General features: G+C 43.2%; 1 protein-coding gene across 1 annotated transcript in view; it reads left to right on the plus strand.

Annotated features, from left to right (window-relative positions):
- The window catches only part of RAB31 (RAB31, member RAS oncogene family), a 68,006-nt gene that overhangs the window by 16,555 nt on the left and 38,794 nt on the right, over positions 1–12,657 (plus strand). The window lies entirely within an intron of this gene.

Consider the following 12,657-nt stretch of genomic DNA (forward strand, 5'->3'; position numbering starts at 1 on the left):
AAATGTGTAAGAAAAGACAGAATTAGCTGGAAATCTGATGTGGGGAAGCAGTTTCTAAATAATATTAATAACGATTGAAGGCTGTTATCTTTGCCATCCACACTCATGCTAGCATGGTGGTGTGGTTAGCTTGCACTTTGTATGGTAAGATGCAGTGATTAAGCATATATATTTGAATTAGAGTATGGGTTTGGGGTTGTTTTTTTTTTTTTGACCAAAGTGGATGAGCTTTAAAAATTGCGAAGTTGGACATTCCAGAGCTAGGTTGGCTGCAGTGTTAATTTGTTATTATTTTTAGTATATTATACAGTGTTGCTGTTTTTGAGTCATGTTGCAGAGAAAGGAACTAAGGTAGCTGGAGTACTGACCCACAGGCTATGTTTTCTTCATCAATTGCATTTCTGTTTTGCCTTATGGTTTTATTTATTTTGTTTTATTCTGTTGGAGTTATTTTAAAGAATAGCTTTGAAGGAAGCTTCTTTGTTCTCCCTTTCGCTCCACAGCCCCCTGTCTCATAAATAAAGATCGCTTTATATTCCCATGCCAACTTTAGACACAAAAGAGTTGGCAGGTTGTGGAAGAGCAGGATGGTTTGTAAGCACTGGGTGAGTAAAGGTACAGCAGCCACGTGGGCCACTTTGTGATTTCTTTGGTAGTGGATAGTTTAACTGACTGCTAATCCTGCCACCCACTGCTAGTGCAGTGTAAAACAAGGATTTGTTCCTTACTGCTGATTTAATGCCATGTCAGTCACTGGACTACGTAGAAAGGAAAGATAGCTCCTTTTCTGACTAGGTCATATTTCTAGCACTGTCTCTTGCCTTCTTTCAAGGTGATAATGTTCCTTCTCTCGAGTCCCCACATTTGGAGAAACCTTTCCACACTTGGAGTCAAATCTTCAGCTGAAGTTAGTGGAGTGCTGTCCTGGTTTCGGCTGGGATAGAGTTAATTTTCTTCCTAGTAGCTGGTACAGTGCTGTGTTTTGGAATTAGTGTGAGAATAATGTTGATAACACACTGATGTTTTAGTTGTTGCTAAGTAGCACTTATCCTAAGTTAAGGATTGTTTGGTCTCCCATGCTCTGCCAGCGAGCAGGTGTGCAAGAAGCTGGGAGGGAGCAGAGCCAGGACAGCTGACCGGAACTAGCCAAAGGGATATTCCATACCATAGAACGTCATGCCCAGTATATAAACAGAGGGGAGTTGGCTGGGAGGGGCAGATTGCTGCTGGGCATCGGTCAGCAGGTGGTGAGCAATTGCATTGTGCATCACTTGTCTTTTCTTGGTTCTAATTTCTCTTTTTTTGTTATATTCCTTTTCATTACAATTATTATTAATGTTATTATATTTGTAGTATTATTGTTGTTGTTATATTTTAGTTTAGTTATTAAAGTCTTCTTACCTCAACCCATGAGTTTTACTTTTTTTTTTCCCCTGATTCTCCTCCCCATCCCACTGGGAGGGGGGAGGAGTGAGCGAGTGGCTGTGTGGTGCTTAGTTGCTAGCTGAGGTTAAACCACGACAAGTGCCTAGTAGCTGCCAGATGAGAGAGAGCACTTCGGGTGAATCCTTTTGAAAACCAAGTGTTTGGGGAAGAAAGAGGAGGGAAGATACGGCTGATCCACTCATCTTGAAGTTCTTCAGGCTGCAGCTGTGACTCTCCATGCCTTCAACTCAGCATGAAGAGCTTGAGATTGGAGCCCTAGTTATGATAGCAGGATAATGCCAAGTATCTTGGAAACACTCTAGGAGAGACTTTGGTTTCATACAATATTACATATACAAATGTATGAATGTCTCCAGGAAAGTGAATTTATTGCTAACATTAGCTACTATACAGACATTAGCTGCCCTTCAGTCTCTCTCATCTCTGGCCAGGCACATCACTTTGATAGGATGATAAAGTGCTTTTGGCCATCTATGCTTGCTTTTGTACTTTATAGTTTGGTGAGGCCATGGTGTTACTTGGGCTCCCTGGGCATATCTCTGACAAAAGTAGATAGATGGAGAGATTGTAATGAATATTGCAGTCCAGGAGTGGGGGAGGGCTGGAAATACTTTTTTTTTTTTTTTTTTTTTTTTAATCTGTAAGAGAGGAAAGGATGCAGCAAAATATTAAAGAAAGTGTATTTGAAACTTGGGCATTAGGGTTTTTTGTCTCTAAAAGATTACTGGGCTGGGATCTGGTGGAGAGCAATGGACCTGTGGCAGTGAATATGGAGAAACGTACTAACTCCAGAGAAGCCTGCAAAATGGCAGGACAAGTAGGACTGTGTTCTCTGGCTCCAAGTACGGCAGGTATCAGAGCAGCTGTGCATGCCCGAGTTTAATTCCACAGGAGGATGTGTGCAGGATGTGTGTGAAAGGAAACCACATGCTGAATAATCGCACTGGTAAGGGAGCCAAAACCTGGCAGCAGGCGTTTGGCTTTGGTGGCTGGTTGGGAACGGGAGAGGTGGACAGGGCTGCAGATGCATCCAGCTCTGAGGCGAAGCAGATGGGCAGTCACTGTACGTGTTTTGCTAACCGATGTGGACTAAAGGAAGACAAGTCGAGAAAAGGGATCAGATGATACATTATACATTGAGGTGTATTGGGTTTGCGTGGCAAGGTTTTGGTAGCGGGGGGGCTCCAGGGATGGCTTCTGTGAGAAGCTGCTAGAAGCTTCCCCTATGTCCGACAGAACCAATGCCAGCCAGCTCCAAGACAGACCTGCCGCTGGCCAAGCCCATCAGCGACGGTGGTAGCGCCTCTGTGATAGCATATTTAAGAAGGGGAAAAAGTTACTGCATGGCAGCAATTGCAGCCAGAGAGAGGAGTGAGAATATGTGAGAGGAACAACTCTGCAGACACCAAGGTCAGTGAAGAAGGAGGGGGAGGAGGTGCTCCAGGCACTGGAGCAGAGATTCCCCTGCAGCCCGTGGTGAAGACCATGGTGAGGCAGGCTGTCCTCCTGCAGCCCATGGAGGTCCATGGTGGAGCAGATATCCACCTGCAGCCCGTGGAGGACCCCACGCCGGAGCAGGTGGATGTGCCTGAAGGAGGCTGTGACCCTGTGGGAAGCCCATGCTGGAGCAGGGTCCTGGCAGGACCTGTGGACCCGTGGAGAGAGAGGAGCCCACGCTGGAGCAGGTTTGCTGGCAGGACTTGTGACCCTGTGGGGAACCCACGCTGGAGCAGTCTGTTCCTGACGGACTGCACCCCGTGGAAGGGACCCACGCTGGAGCAGTTAATGAAGAACTGCAGCCTGTGGGAAGGACTCACGTTGGAGAAGTTTGTGGAGGACTGTCTGCCGTGGGAGGGACCCCACGCTGGAGCAGGGGAAGAGTGTGAGGAGTCCTCCCCCTGAGGAGGAAGGAGCAGCAGAAACAGCATGTGATGAACTGACCGCAACCCCCATTCCCCATCCCCCTGCACCACTCAGGGGGAGGAGGTAGAGAAAATTCGGGAGTGAAGTTGAGCCTGGGAAGAAGGGAGGGGTGGGGGGAAGGTGTTTTTAAGATTTGTTTTTATTTCTCATTATCATACTCTGATTTGATTGGTAATAAATTAAATTAATTTTCCCCAAGTCGAATCTGTTTTGCCCATGATGGTAATTGGTGAGTGATCTCTCCCTGTCCTTATCTCGACCCAGGAGCCTTTAGTTATATTTTCTCTCCCCTGTCCAGCTGAGGAGTGGAGTGATAGAGTGGCTTTCGTGGGCACCTGGCATCTAGCCAGGGTCAGCCCGCCAGAAGAGGCCAGACAGCATTAAGCCCTGGCCAGCAGGTATTTTTCTGTTTCGAAAAGGCTATTAGGAATGTACAGATGGTATTGAAGACACATACAAATACCAAACAAATAAACTCAGCACTTGTCTATCTCTTAAGGCACTTAAATGGTTCTTTGTCACTGTACTGTCTGAACACTTTACAACTATCATTGATTGAAATCCCCATAATGCTGTTACAAGGTAAAACCAAGTAATTATTATTTTCATTTAACAGTTAGTGAGCTGAGAATGATAGAGCCAAGAATTCCTGTGCCAAATGCAGTCCTTGCAGCACTAGGAGGAAGGATTGTATTCTGATACAACAGGACTGACCTGGTTGGGGGTAGAAAAATGTCTCTCAGAAAAAGCGGTGAACCTCCTACGCGTAGAGGGAATTAGAGTTAATCTAATTCTAATGTGCACCAGAGGAAAAAGCCTTATTCTGTAGCTAATTCGTGCTCCACAACATCAACGTTGGCCTGAAATTACACTAGCAATTAGAAATGATGTGTAGGGTGTTTTACTGTGGGAGAATTGACACAGACCATTCTAACTTTATGGGAGTAATATACCGACTGACTTAAAAGAGACTAATATTGCCACATATTATGAGTTTAAAGAAGGGCATGCAACAAACAGAAATGCAGACAGGGATGTTCTTGTAAGGTTCACACATGGACAGATGACCAAAAGAACTGTGGTGGTTCCTACTGAAGAAGTGAGACACTGCAGAATAATCATCCCCCTCCAAAACACAGTTGCATCGAGATCCATGTGTTTGTGCTGGCATCTTGGGGAACTCGGCTCCAATATTCAGTGGGAGCATTGCTGTTCATTTGGCAAGTACCTTTCACTCAGGAAAGTACATGATAGCACATGGACACTCCTGGAGGCCGACTCTGGTTCCAGTTCTTCCCGTTCAAAAACTTGCTTTGCAACCGAGTACCTTCCAGACCTTTGCAGAAACTCCTTGTAGATCACTGGTGGCATAAGGCAATGTCTGATGTCGTTTGGAGCTCTTTTTGCAGAAGTACATTGCCAGGCTTGGTAATGAAGAGACTCAAACAATTAAAGGTGGTGGTGATGGGGTAGGGAGGAAAAACACAACAGACCTCTCGTGTGGTAGGGGGCCTGTCAGGGAGTTGAAAAATCATGCTGCTGCTTTGGGAAGCAGGTGTGCCCCTGGGCCAGTTCTGTAGCTCTGGAAGGCGGATCCCAGCAAATCAACAGGAAAAGGGTCTTCTCCGAGAATCATATTGCTCACAGGGGAAATAATCTATTTCTCATTGTACAGGGCTGTAAAGAAAATTGGAATTTACAAAAACTGTTTGTGTCCTGAATGAGTTGCATATTCTTTTGACCACAGAAGCAAGGCTTCAGAGCACCTCAGCGTGCATCCCTCTGGTTCAGGCTGAAGCCTCAGGCAGTGTTGTGTTGGTGAAGCGGCTGAGAGCCAATGTGTCAGTCTCAGAGCTGCTCTTGTATTTTCATCTGTGCGCTTATGCAGTGTTGGGATTTGCTTACTTGATACGTCTCACAGATGGAAAAACTGAATACAGCGAGAAGCTATTTGCACTTCTTCCTAGACACCACTCTGCAGTGCATGGCTGCATTTTCGCTGGGGCAAGCCTGACGCTTGGCAGATTCAGTTCAGTCCCAGGGGTGTCTTTGAACCCAGGTCTCCTGAAAGGTATTTCTCCTCACAGCAGTGTTTTCAGACAAGTAAGTGAAACCCAAATACAGGGAGGGATGAAGGATGTGTTTAAGGCTAGCAAAAAGTTTATGGGATAGAGTAATTATTGGATTAAAATACTGCCTTGGAAACTGTGATCAGGAATCTGCTGTACATAGCTCTTCCTTGTATGTTCATATGGTTGGTAAAAATCCAAAGCCAGTTTCAGATGCTCTTCAAGCCGCCTGCCACAGCCTTCCAAAGCAGCTGTAACTGGATTAGTAAGACATGGAAAGTACTGCGATGCTGCCTGCATCTGATCGTCTGAGTAATGATTAAAATGTTAATGGCAGGCATAGAGGACTAAAGCAGGCTGCAAATTGCAAAGCTTTATTTTGTTGTTCAGCTCATTGCTTTTTTACCTCCATTGGAACTTAAAAGACAGCTGTAATCCTGTACTCAGCCTTACCACGTCACGTGCCTTTGGGCTAAGGACTGGCATCTCCGAAAGCACCGAAGATGCAGGTTGGATATCTTGGTGCTGCATGCCAGACCTTGCCCGAGGAGTGACATTCCTCCTAGATACCAGGCTTGACCAGAGCTGATCAAACATTTCTGCAAAAGCCCAGCAATACTTTACAGTGCTGGCCTAGCAATTTGTTTGGTGATAGCTAATAAAATGCTAAGCATCTAGCAGCACTGTGATGTAATTATGCTGCTGTGAATTTTCAAATTCCATCAAAGTCCTGCTGAGGATAATGGGAATGGGCCAGGGAGATTCAACTGTAAATCAAAAACTAAAGCGTGGCCAATTCTGACAGTGGAAAGAATGGCTTTTTTAATGTGCAGAAGCTGAACTGCCAAGTCAAAACCAGCTGCACTTTACAGTGCTACTACAATGAAAAGTCTCTCTGCATTTGCATTTTTTGTAAGACTTATTGATTATTTTTCTTCCCTTAAAGTTTAAACCATGTCTTTCTACCTCAGATTTGCCTGGCCAGTTGCAGAGATTTTGAGTGCCTTTTTTTGGTATTTAAAATATCAAATGCATTGATGATAAAGGACAGTTTTCTCCTTTTTGGCAACTTCATACAAATTCAAATGTTTTCATCTGTACATCTTAATTACTGCAACAATGGAAGTTCTGCACTGGGCAAGGCAAGGACCTCTCCTTACTCTCTGCTGTAGCACTGGGCAGCAGTCAAATCGGTGTAACAAAGAGCAGAATTTAGCTTGGGAAGTCTTGAGCATAAACTGGCTCCTGTGTTGTTTTTCAGTTCGTAATGAACCAGCCAAGAAGTTTGTCTGGTGGCATGAATATGTGACAGGGAGCCAGGAATTGTTGCTTTTCTTAATAATCAGGAGCAGCCAGCTTCCTCTCTGAGCGGATCCTCTTCCAGCAGCGTGGGACAGTTTTTTGACTGTACCCTTGTTCTGTATGTTTGATCAAGCCTTTTTCTCCCCTCCCCCCCCCCCCCCCCCCCCCCCCCCCCGCCCCCATGTCTGAAAGATGACACAAGGCAGCATTATCTCACTGGAAGGTGCACTGAGAAGATCATTAGTGAGCCAAATTTGACCATGGTTGTTTCCAGTGCATGCACTTTACTGCTCTTGATGCTAACCTGTCTTGAGAAAGCTTCAAAGCAGCTTGCTGGTAGGCTCCAGTATTGCCTTCTGCCTGGAACCCGGGTTTTCATCTGTGTGAGCAGCTTTGTAACGCCAGCTGTATGCCTGATGAAGAAGCTATGCCACGAGAGGCTGCCTGGGGGTTACACTAAATCAACCCTGACGGCATCGGTCGCACTCTTTTTCTCTTGATCAGGGGTCCTCAGAGGAAGGGCTGAGCTGCCAAATGCTCGTGGTGCCTTTACAGTTAGGGTGGTTAGCAGGTTGGCTTTTGGGGAGCCCCAGCACAAACGGGCTCTGAGGGGCAGATGCGTTCCCGCTGTGAGGTGCATGGGAGTTCTGCCAAGTTCGGTGGAAGCCACGTGAGCTGTGGGATCGGTTTCTTGCTTATGGGAAAGGATAAAGACTTGTCACTTCCAAATGTTTCTCATATTATTGTTGAAATAACATCTGCTTTACCTGCTTTTTTTGAGCACTTGGTATTGATACCCGCCAGGTTGCTAGGGCATGATCATTCTTCTTCTGATATGTAAGACTAACGCATGTTAAACCCAGTCAGTTTTAATGAGACCTCTGCCTGTAGATCGTATCTCAATGGATCTTGGTTATTACGAGAAATGCTTTGGAAAGACAGATATTTTTAATTCATAAAAATTTATACAAATTGAAATACCATGGATTGAATCCTGGCTTTGTCTAAGCTGATGGGAAAACTTCCATCCTTCTGAAGGAACCATGTGTTGGACCCCTATTTTATAGAGATCAGTTCTCTGTTACTTCTCAATGCAGATTTTTGTGGCACCCGTCTCCAGGGTATCTCAACCCTCTTTTAAAGCTGAAATGGGAAGTTAGTCATGAGATCTGTGGTCATTACAAGCCAGATGTTGGGTTTTTTTCTTACTTTGCAAGTGGGAGGACAGAAGGCAGTTTCTTCACTATGTTCATTCTTAGTGTGCCATTTCCTCGTGTGAAGTGCCATCTAGTATTCTTGTTTTATTTGTGTTTCCAAAATCCTAGAGTCATAAAAGGATTTTTGCATGGTTTGTCTTATTTTACATATATTAAAAAAGCCCTATATATTAACATAGCACAGAAAGATTCTGCGTAGTCAAGAATAAAAAAGCTCTTGCAGCAGTGGGCATAATTATAGGGCTGCTGTTTAGTCATCAGTCACGATATGTGTGGATTTTTTTGTGAATTCAACATTTGTTCCATTTCAGATGTAAAAAGAATTTATGTAAAGAGTTTAGTTTGCTCAGCACAATAGGGCTTGACCCATCTGAATCTATTAAAAGCTATTATAATATCAAGGCTAAAGACTAATGTCCTAATCAAGGATGTGTTTACAGGATAGTATAGTTCCCTTCAATTTGGAAAAGTGCTTGGAGGACTGCGCCGTATGGTTGTGCAAAGATATAAATGAGACATCCAGATTTAAATTAAAGAGCTAAATTTTTCTGCATTAATTTTTTCTGCCAGGATAAACACATCTGGAACAATGGACAGAGAAATATACCAACTGCCTATTTGTAATGGGAAAATGGTTTTCTTTTTTAATATATTGCTCATATTGAACTTCTGCTTTTTTTTTTTTTTTTTTTTTTTTTTTTTTTTAAATCTTCCTCTATGCTGCTGCAAATCAGCCAGGAGAAATCAGCAGCTCAGTTGTTGTTTGCCTGCAAATGAGTTGCCAGCATCCTGTAATTCTGCTGGCTTGAAATACAGTCTCATCTCCTTTACAGTAAAGTGAGCCGAGAAGAGCCAAGTGGGGTGGTTCTCCGTGAGCAGGAGTGTGGGTGGAAGGACTGTTTTTTGTAGCATGCTGCTCTCCATTCTGGTGCTTTTAAAATCCTCATGCCTAAATATGTGGGTAAGGGATTTTAGAAGAATAGAGAACGTCTTTTCAGGGTTAAAGGGTAAAAATCAGGAATTAGTCGTGCTTGCATTGGTTCCTTGTATTTATCAGAAACATCTGATACGGCTTCAGATTTCCATATCCGTTTTGCTGACCAGTGGGAGGTTCTGAAGTTGTAGCTACTGTAGTTCTGGTGAACTAACATCGGTTCACTTACTGTGGATTGCATTTCTACTCCTTTCCTTCCTCCCCACCCCAGCCCTTTTGCTTATCTCGGTACAATGCAGTTTATAACTGATATTTTGTAAGTGTGCTATGAGGCTTATGAAGAAGAAAGGAGAAAAGCAAAACATGCAGTTGGTCCCATGAGTGACTCATCAAATGCATCATGAGCACCTTGATTCAGAATAATTATTTTATATTTATTCCTTTCTTGCCACTCCTTTCATGGAGTGGTGTGCTCTTGATTGTGATGAGTCAATTAGTATAGTGCTGAAACCCTGGGATTTCCCATGGATAAGGATTTTTCTGAAGAATTGCAGGATCTGTTCCTTGAAGTGTGACATAACTCCTGAGGACATGTTCTCAGTTTCTGAAACTTGCCTAATCCACTCAGCTCAATACTGCTGTGACCTTTTACATAAGCCGAAATGTTATTCCTTGGTGTATGTACACCAACATGGAGTAAAACAAAAAAGAACAGGTTAGAGGGTGTAAAAAGCTGGGAAAAAGCAGAACTTTGAGAACTGAAAAAATAAGTCATCTGCATGCCTGAATGTTACCCAGGCATGTGGCTTGACAAGTCTGTTATAATCCTTTGAAGAAAAAGGAACAAAATAAGGATGATCATCCCCATCAGATGTTGGAAAAATGGATGTATGTAGAGGAAGACCGTATAGCAAAGGACAAAGCAGATGGCAGCAGTAAAGCTTTGTACAGCCTTAGCAAGGAGGTTTAATTTCAATGCATTGCCAAGAAGTGAATGTCTTTTCTACTTCTTTGAAGCAACCATGCTTTCCTTGACTTCTGCGAGATCAACCTGAAAGATAGTTCCCTATTGTCAGTAAAAGATAAGGTCTGATTAGCAGTAAAAGATTTCTACTAAGTTTTCAAGTTGTTGTATAACGTTCGTGCACCATGATTTGCTTTGCTTTCAGGCAGGTGAGCATCTTGTTTGATGGGTGTGAGTACGGTAACATGGACTGAAAACTAAGTAGTTTTAAATCCTGCGATGGAATGATAATCACTGCCTTAAGTCACAACCTTTTTCTTTTTTACTTCCTTCCCCTCTGTGCTCTAATTATACTCCGGTAGCCAGCCGTTTGTATCCTCCAGGCAACAAAACAGAAGCTGGGAGTGCTTGTTTCAACTGAACCCCTTGGTGCAATAAATTGCCTGGCTCCTGGAAAGCGCTGGCCACTGGCTGCAACAGTGGTTGTCCTAAAGACAGGTTTGTTTGTGGTCCAAGTCCATTGGTTTCACCGGAGTTATACCAGGGGTAAATTTAGCTGCCTCAGTAGTCCAAGCAACCCCAGGAGCAAAGTGTAAGAATGCCTTTAAGCTTCTTGAGGGCTGTTGGTGTGCCTGCCATGTGCTTAAGTTTAGCCGTGCTCGTTGCGAGAGGTGTGAGAGCAATAGAAACTTTTAAAGGTCCTTTAACGTTAGCATGAAACGTTAGTAAGAGCCACGAACTGAAAGATGAAGAGGTAGGAGCTTCCAGGAAAATGAGCTAAGCTTTAATCCACGCTTGTGGAGGTCGCATCCCTGCCAAAGACCAGGCTCCTCTTGCTCAGGAGCTGTAGTTGCAGCTGCCCTTTTGAGTGACCTGTCAAGGGAGGCAAAGGAAGTATATGAAACTAAAGCATCATTGGGTCATGGGAGTCAAAGTCTAGTTTTGAACATGGTGGCAGAAACTCTGTCCCCACAAGAGGGAAACGTAATTCCTTGCACCCAGTGGGCGGTAGTTCTGGTTTCTCCACAACATTTAAAATCCGGAATAATAATTAGATCCTCAGTTTCAGTGCAGAGAAGCTTTTTCTTTTTCTTTTTCTTTTTTTTTAAAATGTGTTCTGCCATCCTGGTCTAGTAATTATACAGAGATGTCAGCTGGAATCGATAATGAAGGCAAAATTTCAGAATAGCAACAGGATGTGTTGCTGCTATTGATCAAAGGCTACAGGGCTGGTTTTAAACACTGCTCCTCTCTTTGATCTTTTTTTCCTATTGATTGAACACAGTAGATAAACAACCGTCTGTGTAGCATGAGCATTTATTATGGCTTTTAAACTGACTAAGGACAGCTTTGAATTAAATATGAGAGTTTAAATGATGGTTTTCTAACAAGTGCTGTCTATAAAGACTTCGCTTGCACTGGCGATACAGTTTATTTAAGCATGGTGAAAGGAAAACTGAATACAGGCATTCTTTTTCTTTCATATTCAAAAAGAAGATAAAATATTGCAAAACTGATTACAGGAAAGGCAAAGGCTCTTTTTTTATAGGTAGTTATGTGTGGGCAAAGGCTGCTTTTTTTCTTTTTTCAATATGTAGTTATGTGTGTAGTGCTCTCAACAACCTGTATTCTCTTGTCTTGGCACTTTTCGAGAAGTTTGTGTAAATTAGTCAAGTGTCTTAAAACGTGGATACAAATGGAACTGCCAGGTGCAATCTGGTAGTTCTGCAGTCACTTCCAATGAAATTAATAGAAAACTTTCCACTGACTTTTTAATGAGTTAGATTGGACCCTGGGCTGTCATTGTTAATGTCTTGGAAAGGTCAGGATCGATTTCCTGGCATCCTTTTTGTCTCTAAGGAGGCTCTTTGCAATTCTGTGGGAGACATAGCGATATTGCTATTCCTCTTTCTTGATAATTCTCTGTATAATTTAAGTTCTTCTACCTATCATCCAAGGCTTTGTGGAATAACAGAGGCAAACCAAAAAATGTTGCATTTTGGGGAAGTTGTTCATATCTTAAAAGCCTAAAATAGTATTTCTGCATAATGTCAAGCTTTCCTCTTCCCCCCAGGTTATTCTGAATTTTATTCCAGTACTGTACTGCTGTTATTTTTCCTTACAGATTGGGGGGGAGGGTGGGTGTGTTTAAAAAAAAAAAAAAAAAAAAAAAAAAAGACTATTCCTGCAAATTGAAGCAGCCTGCCACATTGCCGTGTTGAGAGCAAGTTGTGTTGCATTTAAAGTAATGCTGTTTCACTGCAGTCCAGTAGCACAACCTGTACAGGGATAGCTGCGCAGCTCTGGGGATCCAAATCTTTGGATTCCTGCCTTTTCAAAACCACCTGAGGCCTCTGCGAAGTTTCCACCCAGCAGGCTTGTTTGTCTTGCCATGAAAAGGTTAGTTCCACCAAGTTAGTACTGTCAGTGTACTAAAAGGTTGATGTTAGTAATCTGTTTTGGAAGCATGCTTGGGCTGCCCTTGCAACAGGCCTGAATGAAATTGTTTCTCTGGCTTTGCTGGGTAACGCACCGTGTGTTTGAAAGCACAGGATTTTCTTGTACAAGTAAATGGCTATGCTTGAAGTACTGCAGTCCTTGCAACAGGAATATAAAATCCACCCAAAAAAATACAAGGCTTGGAGAGAAGGGAGTGTTGGGAAGAGGACCAGGGAGCTCCATTCACAATGCTGACATTTGAAAAGGATAAGCCATGTGCTCGCTTTTCTTTTGAAATGTTTAGTCTGCCCCACTTGCCACTAGAGAGGATTTAATTTCCCAAATTAATATTTGACTGTTTCT

This window comes from Gymnogyps californianus, chromosome 2 (genome assembly GCF_018139145.2).
Source record: "Gymnogyps californianus isolate 813 chromosome 2, ASM1813914v2, whole genome shotgun sequence".
NCBI lineage: Eukaryota > Metazoa > Chordata > Aves > Accipitriformes > Cathartidae > Gymnogyps > Gymnogyps californianus.